This window comes from Anopheles gambiae, chromosome 2 (genome assembly GCF_943734735.2).
Source record: "Anopheles gambiae chromosome 2, idAnoGambNW_F1_1, whole genome shotgun sequence".
Taxonomy (NCBI): domain Eukaryota; kingdom Metazoa; phylum Arthropoda; class Insecta; order Diptera; family Culicidae; genus Anopheles; species Anopheles gambiae.
This window is the reverse complement of record NC_064601.1, coordinates 102,001,081-102,021,561: the sequence shown is the minus strand read 5'-3', so window position 1 is coordinate 102,021,561 and position 20,481 is coordinate 102,001,081.

Sequence of the window (20,481 nt, the reverse complement as noted above, 5' to 3'; positions counted from 1 at the left end):
CTTAGTATAATTTTGATAAGAAGAGTGCACCTTAATCGCCGGTCTGTTTGCAGCTGTGTATTCGTTTGTCCCATTAATTCATTAGAAAATTAATTACAAAGTTCATTCGTGTAGTTCGAGCAGTTCATTTCATGCAGTCCAAATTAGTCAAGCAGTTTTATCTACATTCCATGGTTTAGTTCCTTCTAATTCATATGTGTTATCTTATTTGAATTCATATTCGTAATATTAACTGTATACAACCAAAATCCAAAATTAATAAACAAATGTGTAGATGAAACTGTATTTAACATAAAGGCAATATAAATTTAATATAACATTACGTTAACATAAGTAAATTCAAAGAAAATGAAAGAAATACAAAGAGAGTATGATAAAGAAAATGCAATGTAACATGAAGTGAACAAATTAAAACTTGGTATAAATACAAGCACACAAATACACTATTGAAATTCCATTTATACCACAATAATAAAGGAAAAAAGTGGAAGACGCAAAGCAAAATATCAGAATCAACTAAAAAAAAGTAAAAAATCGACTGCAGACTAGTTTAACAGAGTAAATAAATTGCAAACTAAGACATTTTAAGTTAGTTTTATAAAAAAATATTAACATATTCTTTAAGCAAAATTGCAACATACATCAAAATGGTTCAAAAGTTTTCAAAAAAGAAAAAAAAACAATAAGTGTCTTCTTTTATTGGATTGAGTAATAGAATGACTTAAACAGAAAACAACAATAAGAACAACACAACTGAATGAAGCTGAAACTACACCAAAAACCACAAATCACGAAGAATACATCTATGAATTGAAAAGAATCATTTCGGAACAATGGGAGCGTTTTGCTTCGATTAACATCCATTCGCCCGCAGGTATAGCGGTAGAATCGAACATTTACATCAACAACAACAACAACACAAACTAGCGATACCATCAACAACCATCCATTGCAAACGGCAGCACGTAATTGAAAATGTAATTAAATTACAAGCAAAAAGCGAAACTTACGCTGCACCATTTACACCTTCTTTCCCATTGATAAAGGCTCCATTTTGGGGCCGGAAGGCATCGGGCGCCAAACCAGCTGAGCTATCAGTTTGCAACATCTTACACGGCACTGTAGGTGTGTGAAACGGCAGAAGTGAAGGAACGCAGGAAAAAAAATGAAGTGGGAAAAACTAAGAATATAATGAACTAAAACATAAACATAGCTACAAAATATATGCGAAGGGCGAAACAGAAAAAAAGCGAATTGCACGTACATACACACTTTATTAGGCGCCGTAAAAGGCACGTGTAACATCTATCAAGCTCGTACGATTCAATATTCAAACGTTACGTCAATGGCCGTTTTATTTGTAGTTTGCCAGGGTTGAGATTTTTTTTTATTCTTCCCTTCTTTCTTTTGCAACATGCAAGAATGCTCGCGATCGTGCCAGTTGGTACGATCGCGATCTAATTTGTACGATGTAGTGAACGAACGGCGAATCCGCATCAGCCCAACGGTTGATAGTACTAACGCGCCAGAACCGGCTGCGGGGGTTCTTGCGAGCCGTAGAGCAGGCAATCAGCATAAGGAAACGAGCCACACGCCATTGCCGCTACCGTGCTGGTGCTAGCGCGAGCTGGGTTGTAATTTACATCTCGAGCGCTATAATTTACCTTGCCATGGCTTGGCATGGCTTGCCGTTTGCTTACGGGCCCTCTTTCTCTCTCTCTCTCTCTATCTTCCGGCGGTAATCATCCTTTCCGAGGAAGCAGCGCACCCGGTGAGCCGTTGGGCGCTGGGCGCCGGGACTACCGATCTACAATCAAACGGCTAAATTGTGCGTAGAACGGTTGCTTATTTGCAGGCCGGGACTTGCTGTTCTTGTTCGCTTTCCTTGCCGCTGCGTTTAGTTGTTGCTGCTAGAGCGCCGATTTGCTTAGTGAAAGCGGATTGTGCTGATAGCGGGATGTTTCGATGCACTTGGAAGCGAATGGAAGTGTTGAGTGCTGCTGGCAAAGATCGCTTCATCTAACTGATCTGGATGGAATAAGATACGGATGAGCCGACAGTTATCGGTTGATTGGAAAAGGAAGGAAGTACGGTACGGTACGGTTATCGGCGGTGTATCATCTAAAGCGATGGAGCGAAGTAAGGGATGTGATTGTGCTACAGTAAACGCTAATGAAACTGAGTGGTGATGATGTATTTTTTTTCTAAATGAATTGCAATATCGTATTATTCGTATTATTTTCAACAGGATATATAATTGAAGAAAAAAAAGAGAATAATAAATCGAATAATTTAACGAACAAATAAAGTGACAAATTAAAAAAAATTGAAAGAACAAAACCATATCAAATATTGTAACACAAATAAAAAATAACTAAGTCATTGAAACAACCCAAAAGAGTACCAAAAATACAAAAAAGCATTTCCAAAACTAAAATTTTAGAAAAAAAAACGTAGAAAATGAAAATGAAATTATAAAACAAAGCAAATGTCTTCAAAAAATAACAAATACAAATGTAACAAACAGCACAAAATGTCTCTCGAAACATATGAACAAACTCATGCAAAAAACTGAACAGAATGTTGAAGACATTTCAGTTAATCATTATTAAATAGTTTTTAATACAAAATCCTAAAATGTATCAAAAAAGTGTATAAAATACTACTTAACATCGCAACTTCATAAAATAAACCCAAGAAAAAAAAACTTAATAAAAACACGTGACATACACCACCGAGATAAAATAATTTGCGAAAAATAGTACATTTAATCATACTGATGCTCAATCCCACTTAAACACCGAAATCACCAAATATGTACAAAAAACGATCGACTCTCTATCGACACACACGTTTAGTTCGCCAGTCCAAACCAAGTACAGTCAAGTACAGTTACCTGCATTGTTTGCTCGGTAGCGTAATTTGGAGAAATAATTACATTACCCAAAGCAAACAACAGCAAACCACAGCCACACGCGTAAAGCTAAATAAATGAACCTTGTTATCTCGCGCCTACCTAATCAGCTCGACCGCAAAATAGATTAATTTACCAATTTGCTACCAAAACAAGCAGCCAAACAGGCGTACTAGCCTCTAACGCCTTCGTAAGATAATATCCTTTACACCTCGCTCCGTACCCGAGCCTAATTAAAATCGGTTGCAAACTTTAAGCTAATGCCAGCTAACTTTTGATACAATTCCGATGCTCCATGCGTTTAAACCACACGGAGCACACGGAGGAATGATGCAAAAACACACACACACACAGTGCCCGGAGCATGTGCAAATTGTGCAACCGTTTTCCTCCGTCGACCCTGAAACGAACCAAGACGCAAGACGCTAGGCGCAAGGTTAATGCTCCGTTAACACTCCGTGGAAGAGAAATTGGGTGAAAAATTACATCACACTCCACACAGCGCTGCCCCTTTAGAAAGTATGTGCTGAAAGCTTTGCGCATGCAGAATCGTGTGCGCGCAATTAGTGTTGCGCGCTTCGTTTGCGCTTCCCATCCGTTGCGCCATCTGGGCGCATCTGGACTTATAAGGAAGCGATTTCATTAAACGATGAGCGAGAAGAAAGCCCCGCCGAGTTCTGACGTTGATTGGGGGCCAGCGACAGGGTCCTACAAAATGCAATCATGTAGGGCTTTGTGTTCTTGGGCAGCTTGGCGTTCTTTCCCATTCGACGATAAGCTCTTCTCCGTAGAAGCTGATACAACATTGCAATCCTGGTAACATGGGAGAACGTCAAGCAGCTTTAACCGGAAATGTTGCGTTCCACTTCAGGAAAGATCACACCGAACACAAGATCTTTCCCGGTGTGCAAATGTAGGCGGCGTTTTGGGTTATTTTTACATTTTTCGGGGAATCATCTTCCCAACAGGTCCCATGTTCTTGATTATCTTCGAACACCAACGATCGCCAATCATCCCAAAAGCTTGTACACCACAACTCAACGCACTCCAACTCATTTTCCAGTGCCATCTTCTTTGGCGATGGACGGGCGATACCAATAAATCCCAATTTTGTAACAACACAACCTCGGGGAATCGAATCGGCGCTGCGTTGTCGGTCTAGTTGGCGTCGCAAAACCTTACCAGTACAGGGGTCCATTCACCTGCCGTCACGTCCCCGGGGGTAGGTAATAAAAGCTGGAGTTTGGAGAAAAGAAAACGAACCCCCCCAGAAAACAAGATAATAACGATCGTAAACCAGACATCTTCCATACTAGCCTGGGTGCAGAGGTGGAGGATAATTCACCACCAACAAGTTTGATCGGAAGATGACTCGCCGAACGGGGTCAGGCCTCAGTCGAGCTAAAATGGGGACGCTTCGGCTGGCTGGGAAGGAACCGATGTAGCATAATGGCATGTAATGTGATCCCTTGTCTTGTTTCCGCTTGGTAAAAACTAATTTCGATCGCACGGAGCACCGGTGGAGCACTCTCCAACTTAACGCCCCACGAGTCAATTGTTTGTATCGACGATTGATTGTTGGATGATCGAATGAACACTGGGGCAGGCGTCCCTTTTCTTTCGCTGTGCCTAAGAGTGAAAGCAACTGACAGGATCGCGTTATTGGGTGTGAGAAGGTGTTAGGAACTCGCGTTGAATCGGTGCCACTACTACCGGAACCATACGCTGGCAGCATAATTACTCCAAAGGGTGCCACAGCATATACCGCACGCGCGCGCTGGATGGGTAAAATCGGCACAATCAATGTGTCGGTGTCCCATTTTGTACTGCGCGAAGGTCAACAGTGGATGGGAAGGGAAGCTGCTATACTCACACGCACGCTCTTGTGCACGATCGTTGATGACCTCGTAAATTGAGAGGGCGCTCTCGAACGGGCACGGAAGTGCAGAAACGTGCTTTCCCATGATGGCGAACGGGGCGCGTTCAGCAGCAATAATAATGATAAAGATAAAAACGGAGCACACTATCCGCCACAGGATGCAGATTGGCACAGATCAAAACACTGCGGAATGGGGAGATAGCGGTCCCCTTTGTCCAAACTTCCCCGGTCATTCAATCATACGCTGGCCAATATTTAGTTTCCTTCCCTGTGTGTCATACTTTCGCTTTGGTCTGCCTTTATTCTGCCCGGTGGGAGTTGCGATGACGCCGTCTCGCGGTACGGAACTTGACAGCAAATCAAGCGGTTGCGGTCAGGAAGCGCACCAAGCGGTCTTTCCTTAACAGAGTTCTACCAAACCCCACTTGAGCTTTCTTCCAGCGGTGTTGTCTTCACTGTTTTTGATTTATGTGTCGCCTGAGTTTTTAATAATATCCCCCCAAGAGGAGGGATCTCCGTGGTACTGAAATGCTTCCCGCAGCTTTATTTGGTGCACGAAATTGGCCGGATATCCAAGTGTTCCGTTAGCTGTTGCCAGCTGGTGATTGAACTTTTCCACCCGCTGTTTGTGTGACGCGGACACCACCCGCGCGAGGAACTGCTCGGAGGGGTAGTTTCTGCCTCGCTTTTAGCAAAGATTTCTGTACTTTCGTGAGATCGTGTGGGTTTTCCATCGGGAAAGGTTCGGTAGTTTTAGTTTTATAAAGAATTTTTTGAGATGCTGTCTGTTGAGTCGTGAATTTCGTTTTGAACATTTTCTGATACTCGTCTTCCGTCATTATGGTTGCCGAAATTTCACGGGAAAGCTTTATGAAAGAGTGCTAAAAACTGATAAAAGGTCAAAGTCAGCTAGATTACTTCACTTGGTACACACGTACGGGATGTAGAAAGGATTAGGTCACATCATCGATGGCATGCATCATTTGTCTTCAGATGGTGTAACATGATTTAATGAAACATGAGGACATGAGTGTCTAATGAACTGTTTAACAGAAGGGACCCTGTTGGATTTTGGGTGTATACAGTTAATATTTCGAATATGAATTCAAACAAGAAAACACATATGAATTAGAAGGAACGTAACCATAGGATATAGATAAAACAACTTGACTAATTTGGACTGCATGAAATGAACTGCTCCAACTACAATAATGAACTTTGTAATGAACTATGTAATGAACTATGGGACAAACGAATACACAGTTGCAAACACACAGGCGATTAAGGTGCAATCTTCTTATCAAATTTATACTAAGCTAATATCACAATCCAGCACTTTAGTGAATATATTTCACTCTAAAAGGTAAACAACCTCTTTGAACATTTAACCAATAACAACAATTTAACAGTTTCAGAACTGTATGAAGCTAGGTATTATCTTTATTTATATGTAACAGCTAAAACATTTTCCATTTGCTGGTTTTGTCACATACTGCAGAAGATCTTAGGGATCATAGTTTAGTTATCTTGAATCATTGCAGTTTATCAAAGGCATTAGAATTATAGATAATTCTAAATTATTATGTTGAATGAAGTAGAATTATTATCGATATCGAACGTAGGTTGAATTATTGTTATTGAAACTTCAAAACTACAACAAACTTCTATGATAGTTACAGAAGGTATTTAAGACTCTTTAAGACTCTCTTGATAGTCGTGTTCTTCTGTGCCTGATTGATCAAATTTTTTTATCACATAATACAACTTCTACAAAATAAAAAAAGAAGATTTAATTTAGACACAAGAAGACCTTTAAACGAATTTTTGATGCTCTAATTACTTTTATCATCTCACGCGAATTAGACAAAATTTTATTGTAACGATTTATTATGGAGATATTTCCCGCTTCACTCATTTATTGTATGAATGGCTTAGGACAGGGATAACATATTGTCGAGTTAGTTGTGATTGAAAAAAGAAAAGAATTTAAAATGATAAGAAATAGGAAAAAAAAATTGTAATTGAAAGAAAGTAATGAAAAAACAATACAACTGCTATATCCATAAAAGCATTATTTGATAAAAATCAGGATCAAGAATAGAAAAGGAGCAATTCAGATAAGTAAAACGAAATTAAAATACAAGCTACAGTTGCAAGTGAATGTGGAGGTAACATAAATAAACATCTCCTACTCTATTAAAACACAGCAATAGAATCAACAAAAACTAATATCACATCACACACTGGGAATTCAATCTTTCCTATAAATACTCAGCATTAATACGAAAGTAAAAGACCGAACTACCCGCAATTTTGTAAAAAGTTTACAATACCTGTCCTCAAACGAACCTAAGGTCCCATAGCAAATCGATGATTAATTAACGAGTCTTAACCCACAAAATTTGACCTACTCCCCACTGAAACGCGACCACATCGCAAACGAAATGCTTTAGCAATAGCAACGAACGGCAAAAAAAAACAAATCACAGCAAAACGTTCTGAGAGGAAACACGCGATTTGCCTACACACGTCGCCGCCGACGACGGCTATGATGGACGGTTGCGGCAAGTGTCATTCCTTGCTTATTGCTAGGTGCTCGCGATCTGGTTTCAACTCACGACTGTCTGAGGCCTGTCAAAATCGTTTATAGCGAACAGAGGAGGGCAGTTAGACGCGTGTGTAGGGTTGATTAATTTAGTCTTTCAATCCCTCTTTCCGAGTGGCAACATCCGGGTCGTCACGGGAGTTTTTCGGTCTCCCCCTTTTTTGCACCACTTCTTGGGACTATGTAGAATCCGGTGTTGACAGAAGCGAATCATGTTGGGTGCAGATGATTAAACAACTCTACCTCTTCACCATCGCTCCCGTACTTTAAATCCAATTCATTACACGAGGAACGAATTTTCCCCATTGGTCACAGCGGTCAGCATGCCGAGCCAGCCAGTCAGTCTGCCGGTCAGTCAGTCGGTGGTGTGAGCAGACAATGAGAACGGTCCGTAATCATGTAAGAAGGCAGACGCGAAGGAAGCAAACTGTGTATGATTGGGGGGGAAGAAAAATAGCATCGATTAGATGCATCTGCAAGAGATTCAAAAGAAAACAGCAGACGTACAAAAAACACGACCACAGAGAGCAAAAATGGCGAAGGAAATTGGCCGTGGCACAGCTTCATCGGACGATCGGATCGGGCTCGGGGTGAGGGAGGATATTTGCTGCACGAGCTGTCCGGCCCGACAATAGACGACCATCAGTCAGCCGCATTTAGTGGTCGAAGCGCGCGGGGTGCAAAACATCCGTAACGAAAAAGCCCTGACCTTTCCGGCGATTGCGTAACTGTAGTTTGTTTGCCTTTTTTGAGGGGTGGGGGGGGGGGGGGGTTTGGAGCAAAGGGATAAGGGAATGGGCGGGGGGAGTGTACTAGCGGGTGGGTCAAGTGCAAGGGTGATCGCGTTGTGTCCGGTGCGGGTACAGCGAACGCTGGATTGCGATGGACAATGCGAACGTAACGGAGGGCTGGTTATGAACGAGCGCTGATTTATCGAACCGAACGACAATTGAAGGTGTTTGGAGAGGATGTTCCGAAGTACGGGTTGGCTGTGCCCTGCTTAACCTTCACCAAATCAGCAATAGATGCGATTTTACAGTGCGTGTCTTAACAGCTTGCATACCTTGCCAACTTCACCAGAAAATGTAAATTTCTTTTTTTACAAATCTTCAGAGGTTAGAAGGTCTGTTGAGTTATGCGAGCAAAGCTTGTTTTATACTTTTATCATTTTGACTATTGGGTGGTTGGCACCAAAAAACGTTTGATCTAAAGGGGCCTTTGAACAGCTCTATTCTTCTAGGATCTCTAGAGGGAGTAGAAAAGCAAATAAAATTTAGATTATCGAGTGCATCAAAACCACCAATCAATATTGTATGCATCAATCGTTATCCAAACTGAAGTTCTCCGACGTTGTAATGTTTCTAAGCCAATAATAATAAACACCGAATATCCTAAGAAGGACGTGGAATTTGGTTTAATCATAAAAGACGATGAAGCATGACGCGTGTGATTTTTTTCTATTTTTTTTTCTTCACTGTTGTCTAAGTTCGTTATCTGATCTGGGAACTTAAATATACTGGCAAATTCTAGAATAGGACGAAAAATAATGATTTTAAACTGACAGGATACTTCATATCTGCCGAGACACGTAATACAATAGTTCCTAATAGTTGAAGAACTTTAAGGACGACAGTCTGGTAATGACATGATAAACCAAGCTTACTGCCTCAAATCATTCCTTAATGCCGAACCTGAGATGAATGTGGAATTCTATTTTGATTGATAGTTGATAGTTATAAACAGTGCTGCAAAAGGTCACTGTCAGTGTCATAAAAAAATCTGACTGAAACAAAATCCATATCAGCGTCACGTACTCAATTTTGATAATCAGAGGAGATACTCAGAACGGTTGGTGTGACCAATACATACTCATGAGATGTTTGCGACCATCGCTTGGTCAGTCACTATGTCACGACTTTTTTTTGCTGTGATCAATTTTGCAAAATGTCACTGACATAGTCATGACAAATTCTGGCTGAAACAAAATCATGTCAGCGTCACGAGCTCTACTGTGAGGATCAGAGGCGAGCCTCAAACAGTTGGTGCGACCATCACATTCTTGGTGACATTGTGTGCATATGGGGTGCGTGATATGGGGTGCGTGCGAGTGGTTCCAAGAAACAAAATGAGCATGTTTTCTCGCTCTGATTGACCCAACAGATAATCAAAACAGATACAGAGGGAGAAATCATGCTAATTTTGTTGCTAGAGCCCACGCGCCAAGTATATTCCAAGAATTTCGTGATTATCGCCGACAAAAATGTCGTGACCAAGTGAGTGACCAAAAGTTTGGTGCTTATTAAAATGTCACCAAGCATGTGACTGATTCTCCAACTGTTTGAGTATCGTCACTGATCCTCTCAGTTGTGTACGTGATCTGATTTGAGCTTCGTTTCAGTCATGAGTGTTGATGACTGAAACAGTGGCATTTGGCAGCACTGTTCACAGGCAGAAAAAAATCATGATTATGCTTGCGCCGGCATTAAGCTAAGCTTGTCAGTCAGAGTATCGCGTTGGACTCAAGAATTCACATGTCGTGTTCAGCATGTCATGAAAAACTTTTATTGACTATCAGCAATGAGCATCAAGCTACCACGGATATGTTCATTGTTTTCGTTGGTGAAAATCTTGTGATACTCATGACATTTTGCAGCACTGGTTATAAATTATAAATAAAAGGGTTTTTTTTCAGACATTTTCAGATCGTCAGCACACAACAACAGTTGAATAAAAGGAACAGCAAATACGTGTTTAGGAGCAAATAATTTGAACTGATACTTATTTTATATGAATTTAAATGTTTGTCTAGTAATAAAAAAAACATAAAGTTATTGAAACACATTGGTCTAAATAAACTAGTTTTTTGGGTAAATTTTGGTCTAATGCTAAGCGGTATGTTACTGAAAACTGGTAAGAAGATTACGCCTAAAAAATCCGTACTACTTTCAATTATCTATAACGCTGAAGGCTTTTGGTTATCACTAGCTTATACTTATCATTTAAAAATTCTCATCACTACAAGACTTTCACTGTAAGGATCGTTTCAGCTGTCACCCACTGTAAACATAGCAAAATGAAAGCACTATACCTGTATGACGCTTTATCTCAATTGCTCGTGTGTGCATATATTGACCATTGAGTGTCGTCTACAGTTGAGCCGCTTCGCAACGAAACAGAAGAGCGAGAGAAAAAAATCCCCCAAAAGTGGTCTCTTATCCGAGCGGAAATTGTAAACCGTCACACTTTTGAGGTCAACTCGTTCTCGATCGAGCCGCCTCGTAGCCGTAAGCGGAAGCCTACTCGATCGCTTTCACGTGGCTGTAGAGGGAAGGTGGGAGGCAAAAACCAGACCCCCACAGCGTTAAGAAGAGCATGCCAGGCATCAGCCAGGAAGATGCTGTATTTCCGCAGACCGCTTCTTCTGTGTCGGACATGTCGGGTAGCGGCACATAGTAGGTCATTGGCTATCCGTCCGTATCCACGGGGCTGTGATAATCGGCTTAATGGGTGGCTTTTCTCCCACCGGTTTAACGTTGACAAATTTGATCATCGACCGCGCGACCGTGTGTGTGGTGCTTGGGATGTTTGAAAAGGGCTTGTTGTGCTACCGGTCTAGGAGCGTCTACACCCCCCTGGCAGCTAACGGTAGCCTGAAACGGTCCTCATCGCACTTGGGTGTCAATTAACGTTTCGGAACGAAGCTCGGTGGGCGGATGCGTTCTGAGATGATAAATTCTGGCAGATGCGGAACCATTTCGAGCAAGGGATCGAGTAAATTACGATCAAGCCGCACTTTGTTCCGTTGGATTTTAAATGCAGTATGCTTTTAGGATTCCGTTTCCCGATGAATGAAAGCGGGGCGATCGTTACGGGGATCATAATTTGTAGAATTTAGGAAAAAAAGTGGTGTCAAAACATGTGCCCGTCTGTCACAGTCGGTGCGTCAGCGCTTGCTTTTCCAATTTACGATCGCAGCTCGCTTATTGGCGTCATAAAAAGCGTTGCCAGCAGTACCATAATCGACCTGATTTCGGTTGCAGTCCGGATCGCTTTATTGCTTTATGCATAATGCATTGAAGGTGATCGATTTTTTTGTTTAACAAAAACCAGCTTGGCTAGCGAAAGGGATAAGCGAACGAGGAATAGGAAATAGAAACATTCACCTTCAACGAAGTGAAATTATGAAACGTGATCTTCTCCCGAGTGATTACCTACAGTAACACATATGCATCTCGCCACTGTGGTGGTCGCTCGGAAAAGGCGGACAGCCCACTTCCGCCTGACTTGTCGCACACAAACCATGCATAACCGCGGCACTGTTTACGGTGCGATCCGTTCCGTGAAGAGGCACAGGTGTTTCAACATTCATTATCATCGGCAGCTTGTACAACACGTTCTAGATTCCTACGCTCCCCCTCGCCAGCATGGGAATGGGATGAGCGGGCCTTTAGAAAGATTGTGAAATCCGCATCGCCCTGTGCCGTGTGCTTAAAGCGTTTTTCCATTATTCTCACCCTTTTACGAGCCGCCGGTTCGTGCACCGATTGAGTGCCTTTGGAAATGGCTTCTGCTGCATAATGAACGAAGCTGCCGGGCATATCGAACGTAACATGCTTGTAAATGATGCCTAGCAACGGGTTCTAATCTAAAGCTTTCTATCAAACGTCTACAAACTGCTCTACCAAATGTGCGATTTTTAGCTAACGATTCGAAATGCCATTTTTCTCGGGGGTGATTTTTTGTAGTCTTATCAAATATTAAGTCGTATTATTTTCATTCCACTCAAAATGAGCACAAAAAACAACTTCAAAAATAGAAAAAAAAACACATCTAGTGACGATTTGACTCCACGAATATGCAAAACTCTATCACACCCGATAGGTTCGTCGCTTGATTCGGGCGTAGAAATCTTTCGTTGCTGATAGGGGAATTTTTACCCATTTTAAAATGCCCGATCGCCGTTTGAGGCATTCTGTGGCTCTTCTTTCTTCGACACCCTTTATGTTCTACCGCAGGCGAGAATGTGTGTGTGTGTGTCGAGCTATCCACACAATCGGACGCCTGTTCACCGATCGCCTGCTGACGAGAAGCGCATCATGCTCGGAACTTTTCGGAAGGTTTCTTCCCTTTTGCACACCGTCAACTAACCGAGATGGCCTGGTTTGTTTTTTGAACGGTCGGTTTGGCGATGCTGTATGATAATTGATTCACCGAAAGCGGGTTTGAACCACGGCTGATTCTCTTGTGGGCATCCACACCAATATATATTTGGGAGCTTGAACAGGCTGAGAATGCTTACCCACCGCGCACGTTTCGCTAACACATTCTGGCCTTTTTTGGGCGCTGATGGAAGCATTGACCCATTAAACGCTATGGCACCTGGTTTTCAGCTTCGCTTGAAGATGCGTCAGTGACGAGTTTCCATGCCCGAGGGGAATTAGATGGCGAGGATGAAACTCGCCTCCTCATCGTGATGTTGTAGGGTGGGCATCAAGGTATCGACGATGACTAAGAGGGAAGAAAATTTTGGCAAATCAAGTTCGGTTTTTTTTTCAACATTTGCCTGTGTGCGATTTTCATCACAGGCGAAAGGCGAAACAGCTGATCAGTTTTATTTCCTATTTATATTTTAAGTTTATTCTTTTACGATTCCATCTTTGGGGCTGGTGCTTTGAAGGCTGATGGTCAGTCCGTCCGCTCCTTACCATGTCAGTGCTATCAACGGATTTGGGAAAGCTTCGACGTAAATCCTCCCCGCGACGGAGAGGCGCAGAGAAAGCCGTTCTATTGGGGCTGACCTTTTTATGCCACTTTATCCTCCTTACGGGGGGGAAATGAGGGGGTTCAATTCTCAACCGGCTCCACACTGCTAACTGTGTTTTTTTTTATTTCGGCTACTATGTGTGTGTGCTTGGTGGGGATTTACCCAGGTACGGCCGCAGGCCCAGTCCGTACGCACCAAAGCCTTAGCCTAGTTTAAAGTCGATCTATCGTTTGCTTACCGGCAGCGGTTATTGCGGTCTTTTTGTTGTGGTTGTTGTTACGCGCCGTCCAGAAGTTAAAACCCATTTGGCGATCCATTATCCGTTCCGTGCCGCGGCATGCAAAATAAAAAAAAAAATGGGTGAAAAAAATAACAATTACTTACTCGCCCCAGCGTAAGTCTGACGGGCGCTGAGTGTGTACAGAGAGGATTTTCGATCTAAAATTGCAATTAAAGCCGGGCGCGCGTTACGATGCGAATGTTCTGAATGGAACGGTTGGGAAGTTATTCGGGCAGATTTGGCACATTCCCAAAGCGGATTGGAGGCTAGCGTGTGCGCAATTTTTAGTGAAAGAATTGCTTTGGGGAGCCATCCAAAAAAAAAGGAAACAAACGGTTGGTACTTACAGGAATGGCCTCCGGCAGTGAAATTGGGTTAATTGTGGGCGTGTGAGTTTTTAGAATGGTTTACTTTTTTTTAAGATGGTCGTATGGTTCGATTAAAAAGCGGTAAAACAGGGGGAGCCAAAGCTGGATAAAAACAGAATGCAAAATTTATTGATTTTTGAGATTGATTTTTTGTTCTTAAAATACAGAGAAGTTTTAGCAAAACTTGTTCAAAACATCAAATTTTGCACCGAGAATAGACACAATGCTTCAACCAATGCTCTTCTCTAACAACTAATTTACTGCACAAATAAACCAATTATTTTTAAATACTGTTCAATGTCACTAATCGTCCATAATATTGGAGAGGATAAATGTCCTCCCGAAGCTAGAAATGTCCAAATTGATTATCTGCTATGGTGTGAAATTCTTCACACTGAGAATAGTTACGGTTTCTCGTGGCATTTTAAGCCGCTTAACTGGCACTGAAAATCAACTCAGCCAAGGGATTATTCAATCAATCAATCAATCGACATCTGTATGATGACTGATCAGGTGTTGATAGGTTAATTTGGAAGAAAGATAATTTAACATTAAATGTAGAAGAAGTACTGTTGAAGGGTAAAGATTCTTTCAATCATTTTGAATAGATTGGACCACCCAAATTAATTAAAGGCTTTAAAGGAAAAAATATCACATCTTTCTAATTGGAAAACATATTCGTTTTGGTCAACAACATTTTCTAACTAAGAATTAAGCTACAATGATCTAACGAACCTAATAGATCTAATAGCCTTCCAGTTCTGTCAGTTTTTCCCGCAGATTGCAACGATGAATTCAACGAAACGAAGTAAAAGGAAAGATGGCAATTTCAAGATTTTAGGAAGAGCTAAAAAGCAATATTTTAAGCAATAATTTCTGGCATATCGCATGAATCTAACTGAATGCAAATTTCAATGTGTTTTTTTTATCTGAAAAGACAACTGAAAAAATCGATTCTGGGTGAAATAAGTAATAGATTGACTCTGTTTAGAAAAAAATAATCTGATCACCAAACGATTCAATAATCCTTCATCTATCTTTAACATCTAAACACTGATAGCTGAAATCATTCTTCAAGCACCTAATCACTCAGCTCGTTAATTAGCCCGGTCATTAGCAAATCAATGTCGATTAAATGACAAACACAGCATCCATTTCCTCTTTCAAACCATTCGTTCCCAAGCAACAACAAAAAAAAAAATTCCGTTTTACCTTTGTGTTGTCTCTACGGTTGCAACCATCATTCTTCCTACACCGCGCTTTCAATCCAATCAAGCGCGACAACCGCGTTCAAATGTTGATGTTTTGCCGGGTTTCCAATTCTTTCCGTTGAGCCCGAACCGAAGCCCTGAAGACGGGAAGAAGCAGCACCACACAGAACCGCCGGCCGATAACGATGGGTTGATGAGGATGAGGCGTCTGTTGTCGCCCGTTTCCCAGCCGCCCAACGGTATCCATTTCTCTCGTTCGCTTCACGTTCGCTTGCGCACCGGTGCCGGCAGCGTCAGAAGAAAGGCGTCAGCATGGCCAACGGGCGCGCACTTGCCCGTCATGGGACTTGTCGCGCCCGTGTTGACGTGTAGTTAAAGTTCAGTTATGTTTGTTTATGGTATAGCGCCGGAAGCCACCCTTGGCGATGCTCCACCCATCCGAAACCAGCATCGAACGATCATTTTTCCTCCCTACTTTCCGTCTCCCTTGCGGACGGACGGGGTCGATCGGTTTTAGTGATAGGTATCGGTTTTTCCCGTTTTGCAATTGTTTGTATTTTCCTCTGAAACGGTTGCGTGCGTGCGTACGTTCGTGCGTGCGTGTGGTTTGCCGGGGGAAGGGGCTGATGCCTTTTTTTCCGTGCTGGCCCAATGCGAGAGGCCCATCGTTGCTTTAATAAACAAGAAAATGCCGTGGAAATGGTTCAATGCTTGAACCGTTTGTTTCCCGCCCGTTTTGCCGCTGGCTTCCCGGTGGCCGCCCGGTGTGTTGTGATACACGATAAAGAAAGCGATTTATTGCCATAATTAATCGGTAAATTTTTTAAACCGAACCGACCCACTCGGCTCCCCTTTTCGCCGCGACTAGAACAATAGGTTATGGGGAGGTGATCTTGTCGTTTTTTTTCTTCTTGTGGGATGTTTTTTTGTTTTGCTGCGGAGGGTGGGATGCTTCTTGGGCGTTTTTCACCCCACTCTTGGCGGTGTTTTACGCTCGCGATCTTCGGTGAGCGAACGTGACCGGCATTGAGGTTTTTAGTTTAGCGCTGTTGATGGGAAATTAGCGGCATGTAAGATGTTGTAATCGTTCCAATTTCCCACCGTTCTGATGGTATGCCGACGCACCCATGACCCTGTGCGGAGTCGGTACAGAGAAAAGAGAGCTCTATTACCCTATTTACAGGGGTAATTCAATGATAATATGTGCAAAGATAAATTAAAATAGGATTTTTTTTATCTACCATTTACATATTAATCGAGAAATTGTGAAATGGAACTTATGGAATTTTCATCTTTGGCTGGACACTTTTGGCACCGATGCACTACTCATAACATATTAGTATTATTCATCATTATTGTTAAAAACATAAATGAATCATTCTCAAGAGTAAAATACTACTCACAATGTGTACCTCAGTGACTCTAGTCAAGCATCTAGACGTGTTTTCGAGATTATCATCAAGCTACCCTAAGGAAATGAGGCTACTTCTGATGTATGTTAAGCCATCGTTAATCGGTCAAATACCATCAAACTGATAGTGATACAGACATCACTGGAATTTCTCTCTAAAAACATTTTCTTTAGTGGCTAATGTGACGGAAATCTCACTAGCGACAGATTTATGGGTCGGAATGACAGAAATTGTGAAGGTATCACAGGTGAACCGTAATAAATCGTGTACAGTTTTCCCATGGCCCAAACTTTCACCGGCAAGGATGTGTCTGACATCAATCTTGCAGGTGTCTAAGAGATTCTTGTGGGAATTTTTAGGCTCTCAAATGCAAGCAACATTGCTTCGGTTCAATGGAATGAAACAGGCTGAATAAAGAATAAACCAATTCAAATTTTAATTAACCGGAGAAGGAGATTGGATGTTTTCAAATATGTTTGAAATATCTCTGAGAGTATTCTTCATCTCGATGAAGAATCATCTTACGTCATTGGATTATCACAAGAAGATCTGAAGCAAAAGAAACATTTTTGAGGCATTTTAGGACATTTTTTGTGACCTTTAGCAACTCACACAGACCTCAAGGAACGAAAAATTAATCAATTCGAGTGGAACCACAACCTCCGCCATCAAATTCTAGAGTGTAGTAAAACGGACGTTATGTTCACATTAACATACAACCGAGAGACAAATTATGAAATTATTTTCCCATAAAATCCGAAGCAAACACTCTTGGCGTTGGATCGCTGCTAACAATTTAATTTAGTCGATGACAAGAGGGGAAAAAGGCCTCCCACTAGAGGCATATGCAGAAAAAACCCCAAACCATAATTGATTGCGCACACTTTTGCCTTCTACTTTCTCCTCCCATAGACTCATCAGACAAATCACCGCCAAAATGATTTGCATTTCAATTTCGCGCGCGATCGTCACCATTCCAAACCCGACCTGACAGCTCTTTCGCGCTGTGTGATCCGTTCGAGGTTTTATTCTACCCTCGAGCGGGTTTTATGTTTATATGACGATCTCGCACATAAAGAGGTTGTGCCCCATCTGTACCGTAAAGTTTTGTGTGTCAGGCAGTGTGTGTTTTTTGTTTTGTTTTTTTCCGCCATCTTTCTCCCAAGCGCTCGGGATGCGCTAAATTAAATCACCAGCAAGGCAACGATCGCCACGATCGATTCATCTCTGCTTGCGCTAGGTTTTCCCCGCGGCAAGAATTAATGTTGAGTGAAATGGGATTGAATGATTTACGCCAGCGCTGGAGCCGAACTCGACCGCCGGGAACGGGAAAACGGGGGTTGAATAATTTTGCATACATTTCTTTCTGGAGCGCTAGATTCCTTCCACCGGTGGTCGGTGGTGATAAGCGAACCTTTCAAATGACATTTTATTGCAGACGCGAAAGGAGCCGATCGTTAAGATTGGAGCGTTTTGGGAGAGGAAATGGTTTTACGGTTCTATGTCTTGCCGAGGGGCTGAAAGCGAGAATGCGAAACGTAATATCGTGATTCGGATCGATAACAGTAGCGCATGCTTTTAGGGACATTTGATTGGGCCCCGATCAATAATGGGCATCTGTAATGAAGCGGTGAGCCGGTGTCGCTTTAATACACCATTTTGAAGCGCTCGAGCATTAAAAGTGCGAGGAGGAAAAGTTGTCTACTCATCTACCAACGGAGTGCTATCGGCATCGGCGGCCAACAGGAGCCGCTTGAAGCGTTATTTAATTACGGCAAAATCAAGCCCCTTTTGGAGCTAAAAAAGTAAGTTGGGTTAAAAGGCAGCGGGTTCAATGATGCATCTGCCGGCACAAACGGCAGACATTAAGCAAGCGACGAACCCTTTTGATTCTCTAAATGCCTCAACTAAATGCCCCTTTGCCCTTCGCGGTCGGTCGCTGGCCGGTGGAACCGTTTTGTTTGATGTGTGAACACGGGCCCGTAATGGGGCGGCGGAAAACGGCGGGTAGAATTTCCACACCTTTCCAGGCCCATTCCCTTCCCTAGCGGACGGCGGAAATGCAGCTTACGCGCCTAGACAAACGTTCATTAAGACCCGTTGGATTACGAGCGCGTTCACGCATTCACTCATTTGTTGCGGTGGCGCTGCCCGATTCTATGTCTGTGCATGTTGCCTTTTTTTTGTTGGTATGTGCGTGTGTGTGTGTTCTGTGTAATGGTTAGTTAGTGCGGTGGTAAAATGTTGCGTGCAATGTGCGTTTCGTGGGGCCGTATTTGCATTTCTTCGGACGGGCGCAATGTCTGCGCCCGTTGTAAATGATTATCGCGCAAGATAAGGTGTGGTTGAACTGTAACATTTCACTTTACGTCTGCTGAAAATCTTGATAACCTAAATTATATTCATAAAGCGTCTGATTGCTCTGGGAAAAGACAGTGAGAAAATGGTCGAAACAAAGGTTTGAAAGGCGGACCTTTGCTGCTACAAATGATCGATTGAAGTTCATCTATTAAACTGCTTCCATTCTAGCTTCGTACACTAGCTGGTCATAATTGTAACGGGAACATGTGGACTGTAAAAACTGTAAAGACTGTAGCTTGTGAAATAAAACTATTTCAGAACGACACACACTTAAAATAGTTCTATAACCTTCATTCTTACATTTGTCAGAACAGTCATCACCAAACGATCAGCGCAAGATTGTCCCGTAACACAATTTACATACAGCGAGACTCATCTCATCTTCCACACTCGGTCAGGTAGGCTCACTCGGCAATTCCGGTTTGTGACTAACCGCAGGCATTATGAGCCGATAACAGATGACGACTTTAGCTCCAAAGCTCCAAAATAAATGAATAATAATAAATAATATTCTATCCTCGGGAGACGAGTCGAGCTATCTGTTTTCACATGTTCCCGTTTCTCCAAATCCGTTGGATTGCAAATTTAGTAGCGATAGTAGCGATGTGTATCCCCCAGTCTTCCATGTAAATTATCTTCTTCCTTTCACGTAAGATTCTTTGTGACATTCCCATTGGATTTGTTTAATGGTTTATCCACAGACGTACGCCAGCAAAACCAGAAATAGTCTATTTTGAGACACGCCAATCTAGTGACGTCGGAACAGCACGATGACAAAACGAATGGACTACAAAATGGCTAGCTTAATGTATTTGTTTCACCTTTTTTGACGATTCGTGCATCCTGTTTGGGCGATAATCAAGTCGTAGTATTCAACCGATCCTTCGTGCTTACGTGGAAAGGGAAAAATTAGGAGTAAAAAAAAAAAAATATCAAAAAGAGTTAAGCCACAACATTGAGGTACGTTGGGTTATGTCACGCAACATCGGGCTGGTGCGTGCAACATACGCTGACCCCATTTCGGTGCGTTGTGCGACTGTGGTGCGCTCAGATCGGGTTTAGCGCATCGTCGCGGGTTCGTCGCTTGAACAGACGGCGGCTTGAAGTCTTTTGATTGCAAATCTTATAAATCTAGCCTTGTCAATGCCAGTTATGGCGTGGCTAAAGATGGCAATCCATATTCTGGGATGAGAACACTTGCGAGTGAAACTAAAGAAGAGAAAGAGAGAGAGAGAGAGACAGAGAGACAGAGAGAGAGAGAGAGAGAGAGAGAGAGAGAGAGAGAGAGAGAGAGAGAGAGAGAGAGAGAGAGAGAGAAAGCGAGGAGAAAAAAAAGGAATTTAAAATAACGTTAAATGTAACGTTCTGCAAAGAGAAAAGCGGAAGGAAAATGAATAATGCATGAATAATATTGCTGCAACAGAAGAAAAAGCGTACACGCCGCAGAAGGTCACAGAAGTGTCTTCCGAGTGTCGTCCGTTCGCACTGAATTGGCAGGCTTTTTATTGTTTTATTGCTTCATATAAAACCCGGGGGAAAAGCTGATGAGACTTTCCTTCCCGCCCTCCCGGTAGATGCTTTAAGCCGTTAACAGATCAAAACTTGCCAGCGAAGAAGAAAAGGAAAAAAAAAACAAAGCATCTAGTGGCGCTTAAAACAATATCTTTATGGCAGCTTTTGCCTACTG